Source organism: Abrus precatorius, unplaced genomic scaffold (genome assembly GCF_003935025.1).
Source record: "Abrus precatorius isolate BTA unplaced genomic scaffold, Abrus_2018 Scaffold6, whole genome shotgun sequence".
NCBI classification, from domain to species: Eukaryota; Viridiplantae; Streptophyta; class Magnoliopsida; order Fabales; family Fabaceae; genus Abrus; species Abrus precatorius.
Window position 1 is genome coordinate 2225579 of NW_020874406.1, and position 8939 is coordinate 2234517.

Sequence of the window (8939 nt, forward strand, 5' to 3'; positions counted from 1 at the left end):
ATTTTAGACTTGAAGATGCTCGAACTGGGCTTTTCTCTCAACAGAGAAGTTGTAGATCTATGTCTTATCTTTCCAGGGACACCAAGTTTGTCCAATTCTGAGTAGTGTAGCTTCAGATATGGTCTTTGCAAGAAACTGTATCAAAATAAGAAATTATAACGGGAATTAAGAAAGATTTATATTTAAGTCCTAAATTACTTACTAACACAAATCTAAACTAACACATCAAAATAATGCACTAATGAAGCACAATTAAACCAAAAACATGGAGAGAAAGATGTACTAAAATATGACTATCAATCTTGCTAAGATAAATGATCTCACTTTGATCGAGAACGAATTCGACTTTGAGAAGCTCTCTCTAAGGTAAAATGGTGAGAGAACAGAGAAAAAACAAGAAAAAAGAGTTGTTTGGTGAGAAAATGAAATTTATGGGCGCTAAAACCCCTTAAATACCCCTTCAGTCTGCACGCTCTCGCTTAAGCGAACTAATCCTCACTTGAGCGAGATTTGCTCTCGCCCGGGCAACATCACCCTCACCTAGGCGAGAAAACCAGATAGTGGAACCTCTCAGATTTCTACTATTCTCGCTTAAGCGACGAACACCTCGCTTGAGCGAGCTGCATCTCGCCTGGACAAGATTGGGTCCATAGAGTTACCCATTAATCCTGTGACTCCTCGCTTGAGCGAGCATCTTGTGCTTGAGCAAGGTCACCTCTTGCCTGAGTGAGATCCCTTCTCGCCTAGGCGAGGGGACAACTGAGGTGATCTTATTTGCTCTCGCTTGAGCGAAATTGATATCGTTTGAGCGAGAACACTCTAGAATGTATAATTCTGCACAACAACTCCTCGTTTGAGCGAGACTACCCTCGCTTGAGCGAGACACCCTGCACTCAGAACTCTCAATCTCTCTCTCAAATGAATTACTCATATCACACTTGACAACATCATAATATAGCATTCAAGAATATACTGCTCATTACCCGACAATCATACAACTTTTATAGTCACCTTCCAACATATGAGTAATTCATACACTTTAAGCATACATAGCATAATTCAATTGGAATAATGAATACACATAAATACACCAACCGACAGGTCTACTCGAGACCAAACCTCTAATACTTACAGTTGTGCCTCCGTAATGCTATCAAGTTGTTCAGGAAATAGTATGATGTATGATATAGCATTTTTTTAGTTTTCTTTGATAGTTTTCTCATTTCATTTAGCTGCTTGGAGGCTATAGCACAGTAAGATGAGGGCCAGAAGCCATCATAAGGCTTAGCACCATAGAATAGAGAATAGAGCCATAAGCCATCACAAGCTCAGCAGTATGGACAGATTCCATGGATTTCATTCAATGGCATGGATAGATTCCATGAGTTTCATTTAGTGGCATGGATAGATTCCATAAGTTTCATTTAGTAGCATGGATAGATTCCATAAGTTTTGTTTAGTAGCATGGATAGATCCCATGAGTTTCATTTAGTAGTTTCATAGTTTCGTAGATCCATAGTTCATACTCAAGGAAATTTTAGTGCACCATTTTAGTAGTCTAGATCATAGCTCAATCAATTCATACAACTCATCATTGTTTATATCCTTCTTTTTTATTCACTTTTTTTCTTTCATATTGTAAGTCTAGTCCTTTCACTCAACAAACTCAATTCACATGATCCTTCAGTCCAAATTCATCTTAATCAACCTGCCTTTTACATCATCCTCTAACCTATTCTAAACTATCAAGTGAGTAATTAGTTCCCAAGCTCACATGATGATTACCTCTCAGTTTTTCATTCTTCATCAAGGGAATTTAATCAAACTTAGACCCCTTCTAAATCCTCTTTTAATCTCACGGTTTCAAGATCAAATTAACCAATCCACTCCACATAATCACTAATTATTTATTTTAAAACATCACCTCACTCTTGATGATTAGTTCTAATCTAACTTCCTTTCACTTGCTCTTAACTCTCGATTTTTCTCTCCTTTCCTCATAGGACACATGCTGATTTTTATTTCTACATACTCAATTCTCACAATCTAGATAGATCGTAAAGTTTCATAAAGTTAACACTTAGTCATAGTCCATTTTCGTTCAAACAGCCCCAAGGGCACTAAATCATCAAGTTCATAGAGTCTTAGAATCAAAGTAGCTGCACATTATCATAGATTATCAAGTCTTAAAATGGGAATGATGCATGAGATTCTAGCTAGATAGTGATTTTATGGCACATTCATAGCAAACAGCAAGTAACTTACAATTTTTCCAACCATGCATCACATCATGTTTCAAAATTAGCAACATAGAACCTTAGCATGTTCCCTCACAGTTTTCTAAGGGCAAAAACTAAGAATAAATAGTTTTCTAGTTCACATCATACACACTTTTCCAATGTATCACACGCAAGCAAATTCAAAATTTTCCCAATATTTCATCAAGGTAAAAAAATCAAGCCATGCCTCAAAATTCACACAAAGTCTATTCACCAAGCTTGCAAGACGATGTCGAGTCACTATCAAAACAACTAAGTTTTCTAAAGATTTTGTAGCATAGAGTCAAACCTAAGTCTATTCACGGAGACGCATTCTCAATCAAATTCAATTTTAGGTTTTCTTTTAAAAAATGTAAATAAGGTTTTTGGAGTTTCAAAAATTGTAATTAATCAAATTAAATTACGGACAAAATTAAAGTAAGTAAAAATAAATTAAGAAATATGATTCCGCAGAATACCAATTGTGTGTAATTTTGGCTATCATAGTATCTAAAGATTTAAATCCACGTTTGAACAATCACTCAATTCAATTATTAATTCAATCGAATAACCTAATTGAATAGAGTTACGAATTAAATTAAATAATCATTTAACCTAATCCATATTAATTATCAAATCAGAGCATCAATCAAGTCCTAATTTGAATTCTAACAACAGAAAAGTCAATCACGATCACAATATACAATTCTGAGATTAGAGACAAAAAAGAATGAACTCAGAGCGATTTAACGCATAACTCAAGTCAGACTTGCAGCATTTGGATTCCACTGATTGAACAAGAGGTTTAGCCTTCCATCGAAATGCTTAACCCACACAAGAATGAGAAAAGAACAAGAGAGTTTGAGAAAAAGTAAAAACAAGGATTCTTATTTAAGTCAAGTCTCAAAATCTTAAAGTGTTTAATTGCATGCGCGGTTGTGCACACCCTAATTAAAAATCTCATTAGTTTATTTATAGGTTCTGATTAGGGTAAACTAATTGACCAAAATTTGAGCCTCAATAATATCTAAAAGTTCAAATGCAATTATTAAATAATAAGGGTCCAAATGCAATCTCACAAAAATATTCAGCAAATTTGTCTCAACTTCTAAAATTCATAAAACATCAAAAACAACTTCAAATCCAGCGATCGAAATATGCATTTTGAATCCTTTGATGTGTAGAATCCAATGCAACTAGAATGAGCCGAAAACAATATTTGTAGAAAAGGTTATGGCCAAAAGAGTAGTCATAGGTCAGAATTACCGAAAAATACAAAATTAAAGCATTTATTTGTAATAGGTCCAATTTATTCCAATAAGTAAAAAATGGTAAAAACTATAAAAAAAAAAAAAGCATATTAAAAGTATTTATAAATCAAAATAAAACTGTAAATATAAATCTAATATGTTACATCAAATTTTCCCACACTTAAGACTTTGCCCTCCGAGGCAAATCACAAAATCAAACCATAGAGACCAAAAACAAATTAAGCTATGTACAAAGTCTATCAACTTCAAATATCATAGTTAAAATGGAAATCAATCCTTACACTCCAAATTTACAAATGAACTTATCAAACCAAGTAAATGAACCATAAGAAATAGAATCCTCACAAAACATACTCGCAATCACTCAAGTATATAACGTAAAGTGTATCACTCAAAATACACAACATGAAGCATGATCAACCATAAGCTTGCCCATTGCCTACTTCTCCACTAGAATTCACATATACACACAAAAATCAAGAGGACTTTGCTAGGTTATAAAGGGGGTAGGGTGAAGGTGGAAAAAATTACAAAGGTAATTAAGCTAAAACTAAAGAGGATAAAAGAACAATGGAGAATGAATCCAAAGAAAGTAACCATGAAAGTAAATCCCCTAAACAAAGATAGAATGTAATATAATCCAAACACAATCCTCTTTTACTTTTACTAGCCATCCAATGCTTATTTATCTTTTTATTGCTTACTTTTTCTTTTTCTTTTTCTTTGTTTCTCCTCTTTTCTTTTCTTTTTTGAGTAGCTGATTTTTCTTTTCTCTTACAATTTCTAAAGTAATCTCCCCCACACTTATTTCTATGATCATTCCAAAAACAATTACAAATTTCTTGTATCTTCTAAGGTTGGGTCATTTTATTGTTTTACACCTTTGGCTTGAAATGACCTAAGATCACAAGAAATAAGACAATTAGGCTTAAGGGAGCTTAAACAATGGAAATAATGCAATGTTGGTTTTTTGCTTAGTAGTTTGCAAGAAAGAAATGATGCATATATCATGTTAATGCAAGCATATGGAGATATAGTATCAAAAAGGCTCAAGGTAAGTTCTACTGCCAAACAACCATGAGTGCAATCACACAATAAAGGAAAGTAAAATGACATGATATTGTCATCTATATGGCTCAAAACCTTATGAGGTATATGTTCTATCACATATAGTCTAACACACAAGATATCAAAATCCATCTATGAAACCGAAGAATGATTCAATTAATTGTCACACTTCTAAAGAGGATGTTTTTGCCATTTTCAGATTGCTGGAATGGAGAATCAATTTAACAAGTTAAAATTACAATGCACATATGTAAAAGTACAAATTGCTGCTATGAAGAAAAATTGATTTTAAACAAGTTAAATTGCAGTTTACTGTCAGGATAATGCAATACACAGATGCAAAAGTACAGATGCACAGATGCAAAAGTACGAATGCACAACACTTAGCAATCAAATTGAGAGATTTTTAATTTATATCCCTAATTTGTAAGTTCAGAGTGCATACTCTCATAGAAAAACAGGGTAACGCAAAGGGATACTTTCAGGTTTCAACTAATTTTCAACACAGCTTCTCACTTCACTCATTTTCAACAAAAATATGTGTCATCAGAATAATGCAGAACCAATTACCATGACATTTTTCAAACATTCAATCATATTACAAAGCAGCAGATAATTTCAAATAATCACATTCAACAATTTCAATTCATTTTCACTGAAGTCTTTTTAGGTCAACTCAAATTCTGCAGAAATTTATTCAGATAAATGTCATAATGCAAGTTCGAATCTTCCACTAAAAGCATAAACTACAGTGAAAACCTAGTCACATAATCTTGTAGTTCTATTGTTGAATCAAATAACTCAGAATATTGTCCCATTCGCCCTATTCGACATTTCCCAAAACTTTCAAATACACAGAACCCTAACCACAGTTTTGTAGAAATAAAGAGAAATGTACCTGGAAGGGGGATGCAGAAATGTGTGGAAAGAGAAATTGCTTCTGGGTTGACACATATAGAGGGTGAAAATCAGAGAGTGCTCAAAGAGAAATGTGATTTTGTTAGGGATGAGAGTGTGTGCATGTTCACTTTAGGCAGTATTTATAGCCACGTGTGTGCACGTGACCACTTTAAAAATGAAAAGTGAACGTTATAAAATTAAAAGCATCCGGCGTGGTTACTATTTTTAAACAAAGTGAGCGTTCCAGAGAGGTTGAGTTTTAATTGAAATGCGCGTTGTCACCATTGCTGGGCAAAGTGACAACGCGCAAGCTTATTTCCTGAAAGTGATCATTTTTGTCAATGAAAGGAAGAACGCACAAAGGATCTTTCATACATACCTGTGCGTGGTCACTTTTTTCAGAAAAAGTGAGCGTTCCAGAGAGGGGTGTCTCCTTCAGACTTCTGTGTGGTTACTCTTATCAGCAAGAGTGAATGATCCAGAAGAGTGTATTTTCCAGTCAGCCTCTGTGTGATCACTTTTATCAGTAAAAGTGATTGTTCCAGAGGAGTGTGTTGTCCTTCATGCCTCTGCGTGATCACTTTTATCAGCAAAAATGATTGTTCCAGAGGGGAACATCAAAATGCAGTCTCTACGTGGTTCCTTTCTTGAAAAAGAGTGACTTCTTTCATCAATCAAAGATCTCTAAAACCTCAAATAGCTCACTTATTCAATTCTAATCCTTTCCATACACACTCACAACATCAAATCTCAATTCATATATCAAATTCACCCCAAAATACAGATGCAGCATAATCATAAAGATGAAATTGCAAAAATTGAATAACATGAATAATGAAAATTCAAAATGGGTCAAAAATGTGAGTTGCCTCTCACAAAGCGCTCTTTCAAACATCACTAGCTTGAGGTTAAATGTTTCTCACTCAAGAGAAACCAGTTTGACATATGAGATGTTCCTTGCAAATTCCTTTCCATGATAAACCTTCAACCTTTGGCCATTAACCTTGAATTCTCTCCCTATCTTTTGATCCTCAATTAGGATTGCTCCAAAGGGAGATGTTTCTTTTATCAGACAAGGTCCAGACCACCTTGATCTAAGTTTCCCAGGAAATAGTTTTAGTCTAGAATTAAATAGTAACACTTGCTGTCAAGTTCAAACTCTCTTTTCAGAATGAACTTATCATGAATTCTCTTAGTTCTTTCCTTGAACAACTTTGCATTTTCATAGGCTTGTTGTCTAAACTCTTCCAATTCATGTAGCTGTAAAACTCTTTTCTTCCCAGCACTTGGTAAATCAAAGTTTAGCCATTTAGTGGTCTAATAAGCCTTATGTTCTAGCTCCAAAGGTAAGTGACATGCCTTTCTAAAGACTAATTGGTAAGGTGACATACCAATTGAAGTCTTAAAGGCACTCCTATATGCCCATAGAGAGTCATTTAACTTCTTTGACCAATCTTTCCTTGAATTATTCATTACTTTTTCCAAAATCTGCTTGATTTCTCTGTTTGATACTTTGACTTGTCCACTTGTTTGTGGATGATATGGAGTAGCAACGTTGTGCTTCATACCACACTTCATTAGTACAGACTTAAGGTATTTGTTGCAAAAATGTGCACCTTTATCACTGATTAAAATGTGGGCACTCCAAACCTTACAAAGATGTTCCTTCTTATAAAAGATATTACTACCTTGGCATCATTTGTTCTTGTTGGAATGGCTTCCACCCACTTAGAAACGTAATCAACTGCCACTAGAATATATTCATGAGCAAAAGATGTGGGAAAAGGTCCCATGAAGTCAATTCTCCATACATCAAATAACTCCACTTCTAAAATTTTTGTTAATGGTAGCTCATACTTCCTAGAGATGTTACCTGTCCTTTGACATTTCTCACAGCTTTTAACATATTTCTTGACATCTTTGAAGAGTGTAGGCCAGAAAAATCCTACTTGCAAGACTTTTGCAGCAGTTCTTGAACTTCTATGATGGCCTCCATAGTCTGAATTGTGGCAATGCCATAATATCTCAGCTTGCTCACTTTGTGGGATACCCCTCCTAAGTAGACCATCCACCCCAATCTTGAACAAATAAGGGTCTTCCTACACATAAAATTTGTTGTCATATAAGAATTTCTTCTTTTGTTGCCAAGTGAGTCTTTTTGGAATGAGTTGAGTGGCCTTAAAATTTGCAATATCAGCAAACCAAGTGAGTCTCTTTTGGATTTATTACTATGTTGCTTGGAAATCTTCCTTCATCTCTGCTGGACAGTTGTTCAGCTAGCTGTCCAATTTGTATTTCCAACTTCTTAATGGAAGCCTCTTGATTCTTGAAACTTGTTTGGGTTACTTTCATGAACTGCAACATAGTTTCCTCCATCTCAGTCAACCTTTCAGTCATAGGCTTAGAAAACTTTTGATTTCCTTGAGATTGAGTAGCTGGATTCCTTTGAAAGTAAGGTTGTTGTGCTGTTGGACCTGCATTAGAAAAAGGTAAAGTAGAGTTAGAATTCTTGGCAGCAGAATATTGATTATTCCAACTAGAATACTGCTGATTTCTATTATTTGAGAATTGAAATCTAGGTGGGAATAAAGGTTGTTGTCTCTGAAAATTTCCTATGTAATTCACTTGCTCTTGTGGTTCACTTGTAGATGCATCACATGCACCATTGGCATGATTCCCTCCACAAAAATCACAGCTTAGTTGATTTATTCCCACACTTCCATATTATAGATTGTTGATTTGTTGAGTCAAGGCAGCTATTTGTTCTGAAAACATTTGGTTTTGCAACTGATTCTGTGCAAGAAAAGTTTCTAAAATCTTGGCTTCATATCCAGTACTTCTCCCTGCATTTCTTGAGTTTGAATTCTGGTACATTAATGATGTCATCATCTCAATGATTCTCTGAGCTTCTTTTAAAGATTTCATGTTTAAAGAGCCTCCTACAGCAGCATCAACCATGGTTCTTGTTGTTGCATTCATCCCTTTATAGAAAGTCTCCAACTGCATCCAATATGGAATACAGTGATGTGGACACCTTCTCAATAGTTCCTTATACCTTTCCCAGGTTTCATATAATGTCTCCTTCCTGCTACATGAAAGATGTAATTTCTCCTCTCAGTTTGGCAGCTTTGGATGGAGGGAAGTACTTGGTTAAGAATTTGTTCACAAGCTCTGTCCAGGTGGTAATACTTCCTTGTGGTTGTGCTTGTAACCAGCATTTAGCCTTGTCTTCTCAGAGAAAATGGAAATAATCTCAGTCTTATGGCATCGTTACTTACTCCATTCATTCTTATAGTATCACATAACTGCAAAAAATTTGAAATATGCAGATCAAGATCATCAGAAATTCCACCAAAAAATTAGTCCTGTTGCACGAAATGTTGCTGGTTTAATTTCAAAGTGATTAGCTTGAATAGTTGGCCTAACTATTGAAGAATTGTAG

General features: G+C 34.8%; 1 non-coding gene across 1 annotated transcript; it reads left to right on the forward strand.

Moving 5' to 3' along the window:
* Positions 1-8513: 8513 nt before the first annotated feature.
* Positions 8514-8618, forward strand: LOC113870549. The gene has a single exon (XR_003505571.1). It is a non-coding gene; the product is annotated as a small nucleolar RNA R71 (small nucleolar RNA).
* The last annotated feature ends 321 nt before the right edge of the window (positions 8619-8939 follow it).